The following is a 15,860-nucleotide window of genomic DNA, read 5'->3' on the forward strand; positions in this document are numbered from 1 at the left end:
GTTGGATCAGCCCTTCTGCCACTTGGAGTTCCTTAACGGAGGACCATGGTTATGCTGATCAGAAATCCAGTCAGATTCAAAAATGAATGCAAAGAGTTTTCTCACAGTTGTACACTTCAAGCTATCCATATGTATTATCTGAAAACTGACCCTATACTGATCAATCATTTATTGTTTCCATGTTACTTTGACTGTTTTTAGATACTTTGGAAAAGTGGAGCATTCTTTTTTTTTCTGAATTCAGGGATTGTATCTGTTTACCATCTCTCCCAATTTGGAATATCCTTAATCTTTCCTCTAAATAGAAATTATATTACCTAATGTAACGTTTCCTTTAATGAATCAATCTTGCTTAATTTTTTCCCCCCGAGGCAACTGAGGTTAAGTGATTTGCCCAGAGTCACACAGTCAGAATGTGTGAAGTGTCTGAGGTCAAATTTGAACTCAGTTCCTCCTGACTTCAGGGAGGCTGCTCTATCCACTGTGGCATCAAGCTGCCCCCTTGTTTGATTACTTTTTAAAAAATGTATATACATCTGTGTCTTCCTATATTTGGGGTCTAAGCCTAAGCTAAGAAGGCTTGGTACTGGTTTGTCAGGCAATTGTCATGCATTGCTTAATAAACTGATATGCTCAAAATCAAACCCTTTTTTCCTTAGTCATTTCATTTTTCACTTGCCAGAGAAGGGATAAAAGCCAGGGGAAGAAAAAAGTCATTTCTGATTACCTGTAATCAATGTTAGAAAGAATAATTGTTATATGACAGCTATACTTGTAATAAATATTCACTCAGTCCTCATGAACCTGACAATTATGATTACAGGTATACCTCAGAACTAGTGTGGAATCAGTTCCAGACCATCACAATAAAGGGAATATTACAATAAAATGAAACTATGTAAGAGGGAAGGATAGTGATAAGGTGCAGAAGGCAATTAGTTAGAATTAAGACCAGTAAGTGGTTATAAGAAGGTAAATCTCACTTAGCAAAACAGAGAAATTTCCTAACAATTAGTATTGGCCCAAAGTGAAATAATTTGCTTTGGGAAACTGTGAGCTGTCCGTCACTGCTGCTATCCAAATGGAGGCTTAAGCAAGCTGCTTAAATCCTTTGGCCTCAATTTTTCCATCTATTAAAATAAAGGTATTGATTTAGATAATTTCTAAGTTACTTTACAGATCAGGAATTCTGTACTACTCCATCATATTCTTTCTGACTTGTCAGAAATGTTTTAGAAGGATTTGTGCTTCAAGTTATACTAAATTACCTCTGAGGTCCCTTCCAATTCTGAAATTCTGAGAACCAAACAAAAAAATCATTAGCTGAGTATGTTTCCCAGTAACATTCATCTACTAGCTAATTACCAGCATTCTGAAGTTAATTTACATTTAGTAATAAGAGTTACAATTACACTTAGTAATAATAATAGACTTCTTTGTTAAAACTGATTCTGGCGTTTCAAGTCACTATCCTTTCGTTTATATTATCTAAAGTTTTTAGTAATTATCAACATTATGACCACATCTCTTCAGAATATCCCAGATGCTTTAAAATGCCATTGTTTTGGTTAATTTATTTGATTAATGTTAGTTTTCTTTTTAAAGTCTAGCCTATCCTCCTTTTTTCCACATCAGCAGTCAGATTTGCATATAGAGCACATTTTTTCCACCCCTTTTGCTGTCTATTTCCTCATTGCTGTATTAGATACCTCCTTCTTTCAGAATTTGAGGTTATTAACTGAGTTTTGCTAGTCACACCTAACTGAGCATACTACACTCAATTCCCAGAGGAAGATATTTAATTAAAAGAGAAATTCCAAGCTCTAAAGAAACAAAACTAAACCTAGATGCTATATAACTTTGGATAATCCACAGAAGCTTTGAACTCTAATGAATTTCTCTGGAAAGATTTATTTCTATTTTAATCACCCAGGCTTGGCTGGAGTGAGGGAAGTAATACTCTTTGTCAATCTTGATATTTAAAACTATATATTTTTACTGTGACTATATAAAGGAAGAGTTCTTAACCTTTTTGAGGGACTACTTTGGCAATTTGGTGAAGCCTAGGAACCCTCTCTGTGAATAAAATTTTTCATTGCATTTTATAAGGTAAAATACATAGAATTATGAAGTGCTCAGGCCAGAACCAGGAAGACATCTACTGAGTTCAAAATCTGGCCTCAGACTGTGCGACTTTGGGAAAGTCATTTATTTAATCCTGTTTACCTGACAGGTTTCTTCATCTATAAAAAGAACCAGAGAAGGAAATGGCAAACCATATCAGTATCTTGGCTAAGAAAACTTCAAATAGGGTCGCAAAGAGCCAGACATGACTGAAATGATTGATAACATTATACAAGTTAATATATACACAGTATATATACTTGTATGATACTTCTATGTTCTTGTTGAATTTATCAATTTCCCAACTTGAACTTCCGTCTTCTTAATTCCAAAACAAGGAGTATGGACAAAATGATAACCAGTTCTGCTCTTCTTTGTGGCAATCTTTACCTCTATGCATACACATACACACAGGAGTCTCACCACCTCACTATCTTCACTTAAGAGGAGAATTCCTGATAAAAAGGTTTAATTATTTAAGTCTTAAAGTGGTTTTCTCACAAGATAATTTTAGCTACCAAGGATAATGTTAGGGTGCAGCTGCAGGAAAAAGCTGTTTAGGATACTGTTGCTCAGGCTGACTGCTTCATTCCATCTCCCATTTCTCTCTCTGCCTCAGGACACATTTCCCCTTCCCACCTGTAACTCTTAGAATCCTTAGTTTTGTTCATATTTCATCACAGGCTGCCATCTTTTACACAAGATCTTTCCTAGTCCTTTAAGCTGTTAATATCCCCTGAAATTATCTTATATTTATTTTGTATTTACTTTTATATGCACATATTGTGTGTACCAATCGAATGTAAACTCCTTGATAGTAGGGATCGTTTTGTTTTCATTTTTGTAGTGTCAGTGATTAATTCAGTGCCCAACACAAAGTAGGTAAATAAGAAATATTTGTTGAATGAGTAGAAAGAAGGAAGGAAACAAGTCTTTAACAAGTTTCTACCATGTGCCAGATATTGTGCTAAATGTTTTACAAATATTATCTTATTTGATTTTTACGTCAACTCTGAGAGATAAGTGCCATTATTATTCTCATTTTACAATTGGGAAAACTGAGAAGGAGTTTAACGGACTTACCCAGGTGATACTCTAAAAAAGTCATCAACAAGAAAAAAGTTCTTATATCCTCCAAAATATTCATAGCAGTAATTTTGGGGAGAGTTAAAAATTGGAAACAGAGTAGATAGCCATCTGTTAGGGAATGGCTAAAAGAATTGTAGATAGGACACAGATATGATGGAATATTACTATGTTATAAGAAATGATATGACTGATGAATACAGAGAAGCATGGGAAACTAGCTCTCCATGAACCTAATGCAGAGTGAAGCAAGCAGAGCCAAGAAAACAGTATGTACAGTAACTATGACAATGTAAATGAAAAGAATGTCACCAAAACATCAAAACCAAAATGTAAGTGAAACTAAATGAAAAAATATAAGAAGAAACTCCAACCTACTCTTTTGTGGAGGTGAGAAGTCCACAGGTATTACACATTGGATATGTTGTCAGACTTTTTCAATGTATTATTTAATTGTGCTTTTTTTTTCTTCTCTAAAAAAATATACTACCTGTCAAATAGAATGGCTTTTTGGGAGGGTGATATAAGGATCTATGGTGATGTAAGAAAGAGAAAATATCAATAAAAACTTATTTTTAAAAAAGTGATTTGCCCACATTCACAAAGCTGGGAAGTGTTTCAAGTTGGATGCAATCTTAGGTCCTCCAGACTCTATGTCCAATGCTCGAACCATTATACCGCTTAGCTGACTATATAGCTTGAAAGTTTTGAAAATGCTTCATGAATGAGAAATTGATAGACCTGAAATTTTTTTTGGTGTGAAGAACTCCCAGTGAACAAATTTTCTCTACTAGTATCACTTGTCAACTTATGTGTGATTTATAATCTTAGAGAATTGTCCACAGGTATTAAAAGGTTGTGACTAACCAGATCACAAAGACAATATATGCCAGGAGGATTTGACTTCTTGTTTTTATTTATTACTCTAAGGCGAGCTTTTCAGACACTATAACACACTGCCTTAAATAACACATAATAATGTATAATAGTGTACATGTGTATAACATATAATAACATATGATAAAGCTTTTGAACTCATTGCTGTTCATTAAGCTTGTTCCTGTTTTTGGCTCTGCCTTAAGCTTATATTGTAGTATAAGTCTTTAATCAAAAAGGATTATTCCATTCTTATTTGGTACATGTCAGACTGGTTTCATAATTATTTTATTTCAGGTTATTGGGAGCTGACTTTCAGCATGTTCCTAAAGAATTTGGGGGTCGAAGAAAATCCAACTATTGATAGGCCCAAATAAATTAGGATCTTACTACTTCATTTATAATTTGTTTTTTCCTCCCAATTTAAATTTTTACCTTAAATTTAAGATTCCAAATGTTGATTTCTCTACTTTAAATTTTCACTTGCTCAATTTGGTTTGCTTTTTAAATAACTGCTTTTGAACCTGACATTGTCTAGACTTTACCTTTTGGTGTTTTAATCTACAGTTCCTTTCTACTTTTCTCCTGTTTTATTTGTCATTATGTTCTTCCTACTGGCATTTATTCTATCTTGAACAATGAGACGTTTTTGAGCTTTTTGATAGTTCAATATCCTGAATGCATATCTGTATTTTGTACTTACCAGTGTATCTAGACCACTTATTTCACATCATCACTTGATTCCCCAGCAGATTCTAATCTACCTGAGGGCAGATTGTATTTTTTTTATTTTTGTATCTACAGTACTTAAATCACTTAACAAATGTTGGTTTGAATTGAAATGAATCCTATTATTAGGATGACTCACTTAAGAGCAATTCTTAGATTCCTTAAGATTTTTTCCCCAACCATAATAGTTTTGTGACATTTCTTTTAATAATTTTCAGTAGCTAATGAATTTTCAGTTTAATTATGCTTAAGTTTCAGATTGCAAAAGTCCAAGAAATGACCATGGCTTCTGTTCCATTTGATTTTTTCAATCCATTTCTAATCTTCTAGCTAATTGGCTGTGGTAGAGAAACCTGGAATGTTCAGCTGTCCTATTCTGTAGACCAACGATGTTGATTATTTTGAATCAAATTATTTAGGAGTTTGTAGAACCTTTCCAACAACATGTATCTAAAAATACAAATGGTAACTACAATTCAACCTAAAAATTATAAACATAGTTTTTAACTCTTTGCAATTCAATAGTAGGGTTTGAGGAATTTTTGCGAAATGTTAGATTTGTTTATTATTTTCATTGTCAAAAAATCTACTCATGGATTTTTGTGGGATATTCAAATAGACAGATGAGAGGAAAGAGCATACTGAATAGAGAGCAGATCTTAAGCCAGAAGACTGGGGTCAAATTCTGTTTCTGATACCCAGTGATTTTGTGATCTCAGACAAATGATTTATCTTAGTGTTGTAAAAGCAACTCTGTAAGACTGTAAGTTTCAGAGAAGGTGCTTACCTGCATGAGTGGAGGGATTCCATATTTCTTTAAGATAAGGAAGACAAGTTCAAATCTAGCCTCAGGTATTTATTAGTTTTTTGACGTTGGGTCATTTGATTAACCTGTGTGCCTCCTCAACTATAAAATGGGAATAACAGTACTTACTGCACAGGATTGTTGTGATGATCAAATGAGACTATGAAAGTGAAAGTATTTTGCACAATGCCAGACACATAGTAGGTACTATATAAATGCTTTGTCTCTTCTCTTTCCCTTCTCATACACAAATGAAATCTCAGATCTGGTTTCTATACCAATAAAAATAGATGTCATTGTCTATCACCCTTGGGTAGCCACTTACTCAGCATATCTCCATCACTAAGTACACTTTTTATTTCACATTATTAAATAACTCCATCTTCAACAGTATCATCTAGAATAAGGAAAACAATTCACCATCCAGCAAGCCTACTTTTTCCACATCAATGAGAAATATATCAAGTTATTTCTAGGGTTCCACTCTTTCTACCATTTTGAAAGGTAATTCGTAATCACCTTGGTTAGTTCAGCATTTCTAAAATGCTGAGCTATTTACGAATTCCTTAAAAGCAGCTCATCTGTGTATGCTTTGCTTCAGTTGCTCTTCCTCTAATATTATCTACACATTAATGAAGGCAGTCCTCCTCTGAATCTTTTTGGGGAAGAAAATGCTCTTTGCAGTCCAATACTCTTATACCAAGGATAATACTACAATTTAATTGCCTTTTCTGGGATCTACTCTCCACCAGCAAGCAGATGTGCATGAGGTGCTGTCATGTTCTACTTGGCTTGAATTTTTGGACTAAATTAAAAATGAGATGACAAACTAAATTTAACCTTTTCATTGCAGAAATTCAGATTTGCTAGGAAGAATGTACTGTGTGCTTGGACAAAGTAATGAAAAGGTAGTTTTCAGAGAATCGCCAAATGACATAGACATAATATAACTCAGTTTCAGTAACTGATGAATTCTGTCAAGATATTCTTATGGATAAAACAGAAATATGGAGGCTAGAATTTATCACTAAATGGATTTAGAACTTCATGAATGGAAAGTCATTAATGATTCAAAGTCATCCTGAAGGAGGAACCTCAGGATAAGGTACCCTAGAGGGCTTTCTTTGTCCTTTTCTTTTGTAGGTGTTGTTGTATTTTGTTTTGTTTTTAAATTGATGGCTTTGATGATTTTTCAGATGTCATCCTTATGAAGTTTGCATAGCATCAACTTGGGTAAAGTAACTAATATATAAGATGAAAGACTTGGGATCTCGCAAAATTATTAAGTTAAGAATGATAAGCTGAATTTAATATGATGAATATCAATTCTGTAACAATGAGAGAAGTGTAGCTATGGTTTATACGAAAAAGACTTAGGTAATACGAAAAAGACTCCACTATATTATTATATTACACTGTATTACACTGTGTAATATCCACTATATTACACTGTGAGCTTAATAGTAATCAGTGCTATGATAAGATCATCAAAGAAGGCTTCATTAATAGCAGCACAACATGAAGAATGAGAAATAAATCAATTAGCACTTTTAAAATACCTGTGTTAGGCACTAGGGATACAAAGCCAAAAGCACGATTATCCTCACCTTCAAAGAGATTACATTTTTCTTTTGGTGGTTTGGGGAGGTTTATGAAGGAGAAAGGTAGGATAAATACAATATGCACACAGAAAGGTAAATATTATTTGCGTGTAAATTTATACAAACGTATGGATATATATTATACATACGCACATATACATATATTTACATATATGCATATATATATATTATATCCTACTATCTACATGCATACAACATAAATACAAAGTTACATTTTTATGGGGCACTAAGAATTAGTAGAATCAAGAATTGGCTCTTGAAGAAGATGGCACTTGAGTTAATTCCTGAAGGGATCTAAGAAATAGAAGAGAAAAGGGAGAACTTTCCAGGCATTTCAAATAGTCTGTACAATTATGGGGAAATTAATGTCAGGTGTAGGGAATGGAAAATAAGTCAATTTTGCTAAAATATAGATATGTGAAGGGAATTAATGTGTAATCTACCTAGAAAAATAGGCTGGATCCAGATATTGAGTGACTGTCAATGACAAACAGGATTGCAATTGAAGCTTCTTGAGCAAGATAGTAACATGGTCCAATATTTAGAAATACATTTTGAGAGCTGTGTGAATGATGTATTGAAAAGGAGAAGTAGCTGGATACATGAACATTAATTAGGAAGTTATTTCAATAGTGCCCAAAAGATGATGAAAACCTGAATTAGGATGCATGCCATCATGGAAATGGAGAGAGGTTATAGAAACACGATGTATCGCAAGATGGAACTGACAAAAATTTGAAAACTGATGTAGAGAGGTGAGTGGAAGGAAATGTTAAAGATGATTCCCTGGTTGTGAACCTTGATGACTGGAAGAACTTTGTTGTCCTTGTCAGAATTAGGGAAGTTAGGAAGAGAAAAAGATTTAAGGAGAAACAATGATGAGTACACTTTTGTATTTTGGGCGCTTGAGATGCTTATGAGACTTCCAAGTGGACATGTCTTAATAGGCAATTGAAAAAGAAAAATATACATCAGGAGTGTGGTGAAAGCTGGGAGTATAAGTTTAAGAGTCGTGTGCATAGAGATGACATTTGAACCATAGGAGCTGAGCTTACTAAAAGGAAGTATAGTAGGAGAACAAAACAATACCCATGGTTGAACTGTGGAGTAGGAAGATATGGGGATCACACAAAGGCAGATGATAATCTTACTGTAGTCTTCCCTAGCCAATTTAATTCAATAAACATTTTAAAGTGGTACCTATATGCTAGATATTACTCTGATGGGTATTGACCAGATTACATCCTGACAACTGTGTTCAAATCTGCTTGCCAATCTGCTTGCCACATTTTAGGAAAACCATTGACAAACTGGAGCTTTTCCAGAGAAAATCAAGTAGGTGATCTGGGTGGGGAAAGGACTGAAACCATAGCCATATAAGAATTGCTTAAAGGAAATATCATAGTGTTGTTTAATTTGGAGAAGAAAAAGGTTGGAAGTTGGGGATCAGAGAGTTAGGACTCAATGATTCAAGTGTCTGAGGGTTTGTCATGGGGAAAAAAGGATCACATTTATTTTGTTTGGCTGAAAAGAACAAAAGTGGATGAAGTAGTAGAGGTTGTAGGGTGGCAGATTTGAACGCAATATAAGGAAAAATTTTCCTAATTATTGGAATTGTCTAAAAGTGGAAATAAGTTGCCTTAGTAAAAAAGCTTGCTTACTACCACTGAAGGTTGCTTTGAGGGGGGAGAAGGAGAGATACTGTCTTTTCAGTTACAATTTGGGCTAGATTAACTCTGAGATTCCTTCCATGCTGAGATCCTGTGATTTTAAAACATTTCAGAGCTGAATATGGATCTTGGGGAGAAGGGATCTAGTCTAACCAATTCAGGACCTACTTCTAAAACATCTCTGAAAATTGGTCATACAAGTTTTGCTTGAACACTTTAGTGATAGAATTATCACAAAGTAATTCGTTCAATTTTTTCAGTTTTATTAAGAATATTGAGTCTGCCTACTTGCAATAAGATCCATTAATTTAACAAATGTTCATTCTGTGTCTATACTATTAAAAAAAAAGTACTCAGGTTGAGTGCAAGAATACAAAGCTTACTTGAATGTAGAGTATAAAAATTAAAAAGACATATCTTTGGGCTATTTCATTAAAGGTTTCTGAGCAGAGGCTGACATGATAAAAGTTTTGTTTCAGGAAAAATCATGTCATACTGGGATATGGAATAGATTACAGTGGAGAAAAGACTAGAGGCTGGGTGATGACCAGTAGTTCAGACTAGAAATAATGAAGGCCTGTGTGGAGTACAAGAAACACTGGAGAGGTATAATTTACACAAGTTGATAAGTGACTAGAATGTAGACACAAAGGAATCAAAAATAGGTCCAAGGTTTGGAACCTAGGTGTCTGGGATAATAGTAACACCACTGATAGAGATAAAGAAATATTGAATACAATTTCAGGGTTGATGAGAATGTCTTAGAAACTATCTCCCAAAGTATATACTTATCCATAAATCTATAAAATTTTGGTATGGTTGTCCAAATAGATATGACTGTTGTACCAAAAGTCTGAAAATATGGTAGAACAAACATTAGATTGGAAGTGGAAAAACTGGGTTTAACTCCCAGCTATATTAGAACACATATGACTCCATATTATTGTTGTAATTATTCATTTATTTCAATAGTGGCTAACCCTTTGTGATCCATTTTGGGGTTGTCTTGGCAAAGATTTTGAAGTGATTTACCATTTCCTTTTCCAGGTCATTTACAGATAAGGAAACTGAGGCAAACAGTGTTAAGTGACTTGTTCTAGCTATTAAGTATCTGAGGCCATATTTTAACTCAGGAAAAATGACTTCAATCCTCATACTTTATCCACTGTGGCCACTTGACTGCCCCATATAACTTTACTAAATTAGAATTGATCTTGTATCATTTTCCTATTGAACTTATTTATAGTTAACTGATTTTGTCCTATTATTGCCTAAATCATGGTTCTGTACCTCTGAACTTATTATAATCCAGCTGGCCTGCAATGGGTTAAGTTTAGAAGTCCAGTTCTCTTGTTAATTATATTCATGCCTCAGGAAATTCTGATAATCTTGGCGGATTCAGCAGAGTTGAGCCTGCTATCTTTACACCTCCAAGTCATTCTTCAAGGATGTCTGGTTTACTACTCAAAGAAATCTTGATCACTAAATTGCAGGTGGACTTAAACAATAAATACCTCTTAAAACAGGAGGGGAAGAAGGGAATTATTGCTAGCACCCATTCCCTATTGCTAATCATTTGTTTTATTCCCTATGCTTTAGCTCCGTAACCAGTTATGCTACCCTCAACCTTACAATGTCACTTACCTGTGGTATTCTTTACTATGTACTCCCCAAAATCTACAAAAGAGGAGCTATTCTTTTGCTTGTGTCTTTGGCTGGAATCTGAGGCAGTCATCAGCCCATATTATTTCTTTATTATAGGTTTTTATTTACAAGATATATGCATGTGTAATTTTTCAGCATTGACAAATGCAAAACTTTTTGTTCCAAGTCCCCCCACCCTTTCCCCCAGATGGCAGATTGACCAATACATGTTAAATATGTTGAAGTATAAGTTAAATACAGTATATGTATACATGTCCATACAGTTATTTTGCTGTACAAAAAGAATCAGGCTTTGAAATAGTGTACTATTAGCCTGTGAAGGAAATAAAAAATGCAGGCAGACAAAACTAGAGGAATTGGAAATTCTATGTAATGGTTCATAGTTATCTCCCAGAGTTCTTTCGCTGGATGTAGCTGGTTCAGTTCATTACTGCTCCATTGGAACTGATTTGGTTCATCTCATTGCTGAAGATGGCCAGGTCCATCAGAATTGATCATCTTATATATTGTTGTTAAAGTGTATAATGATCTCCTGGTTCTGCTCATTTCACTCAGCATCAGTTCATGTAAGTCTCTCCAGGCCTTTCTGAAATCATCCTATTGGTCATTTCTTACAGAACAATAATATTCCATAATATTCATATACCACAATTTATTCAGCCATTCTCCAATTGATGGGCATCCACTCAGTTTCCAGTTTCTGGCCACTACACAAAGGCTGCCACAAACATTTTGGCACATACAGGTCCCTTTCCCTTCTTTAAAATCTCTTTGGGATATAAGCCTAGTAGTAACACTGCTGGATCAAAGGGTATGCACAGTTTGATAACTTTTTGAGCATAGTTCCAAATCGCTCTCCAGAATGGCTGGATGTGTTCACAATTCCACCAACAATATATCAGTGTCCCTGTTTTCCCACATCCCCTCCAACATTCTGCATTATTTTTCCCTGTCATTCTAGCCAGTCTGACAGGTGTGTAGTAGTATCTCAGAGTTGTCTTAATTTGCATTTCTCTGATTAATAATGAAGCATCTTTTCATATGGCTAGAAATAGTTTCACTTTCTTCATCTGAGAATTGCCTTTTCATATCCTTTGACCATTTATCAATTGGAGAATGGCATGATTTCTTATAAATTAGAGTCAATTCTTTATATAGTTTAGAAATGAGTCCTTTATCAGAACCTTTGACTGTAAAAATGTTTTCCCAGTTTATTGCCTCTCTTCTAATCTTGTCTGCATTAGTTTTGTTTGTATAAAGACTTTTCAATTTGATATAATCAAAATTTCCTATTTTGTGATCAGTAATGATCTCTAGTTCCTCTTTGGTCATAAATTCCTCCCTCTTCTACAGGTCTGAGAGGTAAACTATCCTATGTTCTTCTAATTTATTTATAATCTCATTCTTTATGCCTAGGTCATGAATCCATTTTGACTTTATCTTGGTGTATGGTGTTAAGGGTGGATCAATGCCTAGTTTCTGCCATACTAATTTGCAATTTTCTCAGCAATTTTTGTCAAATAGTGAGTTCTTATCCCCAAAGCTGTAGTCTTTGGGTTTGTCAAAGACTAGATTATTAAAGTTATTGACTATTTTATCCTTTTAACCTAACTTATTCCACTGATCAACTAGTCTATTTCTTAGCCAATATCAAATGGTTTTGGTGACTGCTGCTTTATAGATCTGGTATATAGTTGGGCCACCTTCATTTGATTTTTTTTTCATTAATTCTCTGGAAATTCTTGACCTTTTGTTTTTCCATATGAACTTTGTTATTTTTTCTAGGTCATTAAAGTAGTTTTTTGGGAGTCTGATTGGTATAGAGCTAAATAAATAGATTAGTTTATGGAAGTATTGTAATCATTATTATATTTGTTCACCCTATCCAAGAGCATTTAAGATTTTTCCAATTGGTTAGATATAACTTTATTTGTGTGGAAAGTGTTATGTAGTTTTGCTTATATAGTTCCTGATTTTCCCTTGGCAGATAGATTCCTAAATATTTTATACTATCAGTAGTTACTTTAAATGGAATTTCTCTTTGTAACTTTAACTGTTGGATTTTGTTAGTGATATATAAGGATGCTGATGATTTATGTGGGTTTATTTTGTATCCTGAAACTTTGCTGAAGGTGTGGACTATTTCTAATAGCTTTTTAGTAGAATCTCTGAGGTTCTCTAAGTATACCATCATATCATCTGCAAAGAGTGATAATTTGGTTTCCTCATTACCTACTCTAATTTCTTTAATATCTTTCTCGACTCTTATTGCCAAAGCTACCATTTCTAATACAATATTGAATAGTAATGGTAATAGTGGGCAACTTGTTTCACTCCTGATCTTATTGGGAATGGTTGAAGTTTGTCCCCGTTACATATGATGCTTACTGATGGTTTAAAATATTTGCTACTACTAGCTTTGCGCAGTGGCAGTATCGTAGCCAATGAGGTTTAACTGAGGTGCGATTATTGCTAATTGAAAACTTAAATAGATGCTACTGATTATTTTAATGAAAAGTCCATTTATCCCTATACTCTCAAATGTTCTTGGTATAAATTCTACTTGATCATGTATTATCCTGGGGATGATTTTCTGTAGTCTTTTTGCTAATGTATTATTTAAGATTTTAGCATCAATATTCATTAGGGAGATTGATCTATAATTTTCTTTCTCTGTTTTCAATCTACCTGGTTTAGATATCAGTACCATGTCTATGTCATAAAAGGAATTTGGTAGGACTCCTTCATTCCCTATTTTTTTCAAATAGTTTATATATCATTGGGGCTAATTGTTTTTTAAATGTTTGGTAGAATTCACATGTAAATCCATCTGGTCCTGGGGATTTTTTCTTAGGGAGTTGATTAATAGCTTGTTCTATTTTTTTTTTTTTCTGACATGGGACTATTTAAGCAATTTACTTCCTCCTCTGTCAATCTGGGAAGCCTATATTTTTGGAGGTAGCCATCCATTTCACTTAGATAATCAAATTTATTGGCATAAAGTTGGGCAGAGTAACTCCTTATTATTGCTCTAATTTCTTCATTCGTGGAAAGTTCTCTCTTTTCATTTTTAAGACTAACAATTTGATTTTCGTCTTTCCTTTTTCTAATCAGATTTACCAAAGGTTTATATATTTTATTGGTTTTTTCATAAAACCAACTCTTAGTTTTATTTAATAATTCAATAGTTTTTTTTATTTTCAATATTATTAATTTCTCCTTTAATTTTAGGATCTCAAATTTAGTATTTGATTGGGGTTTTTTAATTTGGTCTTTTTTCTAGCTTTTTAAGTTGCAAGCCCAATTCATTGATCTTCTCTTTCTCTATTTTATTCAAGTAAGCCTCTAAAGATATAAAATTTCCCTTTATTGCCACTTTGGCTGTATCCCACAAATTTTGGCATGATGTCTCATCATTGTCATTATCTTGAATGAAATTATTAATTGTGTCTATAATTTGCTGTTTCACCCAATTATTCTTTAAGATGAGATTACTTAATTTCAAATTACTTTTTGGTCTATTTACCCCTAACTTTTTGTTGAATGTAGTTTTTATTGCATTGTGATCTGAAAAGAAGGCATTTACTATTTCTGCCTTCCTGCATTTAATTTTGAGGTCTTTATTTTGTAATACATGGTCAATTTTTGTATAGGTTCCATGACTGCTGAGAAGAAAGTATACTCCTTTCTGCCACCATTCAGTTATATCCAAAGATCTATCATACCTAATTTTTCTAATATTCTGTTTACCTCAATTTCTTTCTTATTTGTTTTGTGGTTTGAGTTATCTAATTCTGAAAGTGCAAGGTTGAGATCTCCCACTATTATAGTTTTGCTCTCTAGTTCTTGCAACTCTCTTAACAGCCCATATTATTTTTAATAGTCATGTGCTCAAGCATGCCTCAGTCTAACCTTTTTGTTAAATTTCATTTGCCATACCATACAAGTAATTAATTTCCTAACCTTTCAACTTCCTATCTACATGTGAAAGGAAATTTGTAAAAACAAAAATAATATTTCTATCATCTACAAGTTATTTTTAATCAAAGTATTTTTGAAATGTTGAGGTTTTTGTTTCATTTTTAAAGTCATCCTCTAGCATGGGATTTTAGCCTGGGATCTGTGAATGTAAAAAATAATAAATTAGGTAATTTTATTTCAGTGTAGTTGAAATTCTATGTATTTTATTTTATATGTTTAAAAATATTTTTTTGACAAAGGATCTAGACTTCACCAGATTGCTAAAAGTATCCATTGCACAAAAAAGGTTAAGAATCCCTAACCAGGGCCCTTGAAAGTTTGAAATGGAAGGATATAGTGGCAAGAATTCTTTACCTAGAGTCAACAGAGACCTAAATTTATCTCCTAAATCAGACATTGCTTGCTTGATTCCCTATTCCTAAAATAGGTACAATATTTACAATAAGTTTTTTTTACAGTATTGTTTATAGAAAATGCTCTGTAAAATTAAAGTACAATGTAAATACATGTTGTTATTATTACCAAAGTACTACATAGAGATAAGCTATTTTTATCAGATTCCCATGTCCCCATTTTGCCCATAAAACTATGATGATATGGATTTCACTGAAATTTCAAGGGAAAAAAAAAACCATCTAGTCTAAACCAGTTAACTTTAAAAAATGGTAGTCCTTTTATCAGCCTGTGAACTATTCTTAACTATGTCAAATATTTCAACATTTTGTGGGACAATCAATTTTGTAAAGGTGGTTATCATAATACTAAACAAAAACTGACAGTATGCTTTAGAAATAAGTTCTTTAATGGACCTAGAAATAAGATTAAATTCTTGACCTGCTGTAGCACATGACATGATAAAACAGAATTTCTCTCTGTTAAAATGATTAATAAAATTCTACAAGGTAACTTCAATTTTTAAAATTAGTTCATGAGTATTTTCTCATATCTAAAAACCTTGACCTTTAAATGCTCACCTGTCAAGCCTTTTGTAATCTTCAAATGCTTGACAGTGGTATATACATTTTTAATCTGTACTGAGACAAACACTAGGTAAAATAGGACTTAGGCACTTCATGATTTTGACAATGCAGGCAGTCCCTCTACAGGTGCAAAATGCACTTCCCACCACGAGTGGGCAGTTTCCAGATGGGGACAAAGACAAAAATCACCAATCTCCTGATCTTGAGCCTTCCAGAATGTAGCTGGGCTCTTCCTTGGAGCACATACTCCCTTCTGCACTACATAATCAACTTTTTCAGTTAGGCGGGACCTGAGGTAACTTGTGTTCCCCTGGCATAGAAT

The 15,860-nt window shown here is 33.6% G+C and overlaps 1 protein-coding gene and 1 pseudogene across 3 annotated transcripts in view; one reads left to right on the forward strand and one right to left on the reverse strand.

The window, feature by feature from the left end:
* The window catches only part of SPATS2L (spermatogenesis associated serine rich 2 like), a 222,937-nt gene that overhangs the window by 71,656 nt on the left and 135,421 nt on the right, over positions 1-15,860 (reverse strand). The window lies entirely within an intron of this gene.
* Positions 12,993-13,121, forward strand: LOC127558585 (uncharacterized; annotated as a pseudogene).

Source organism: Antechinus flavipes, chromosome 3 (genome assembly GCF_016432865.1).
Source record: "Antechinus flavipes isolate AdamAnt ecotype Samford, QLD, Australia chromosome 3, AdamAnt_v2, whole genome shotgun sequence".
NCBI classification, from domain to species: Eukaryota; Metazoa; Chordata; class Mammalia; order Dasyuromorphia; family Dasyuridae; genus Antechinus; species Antechinus flavipes.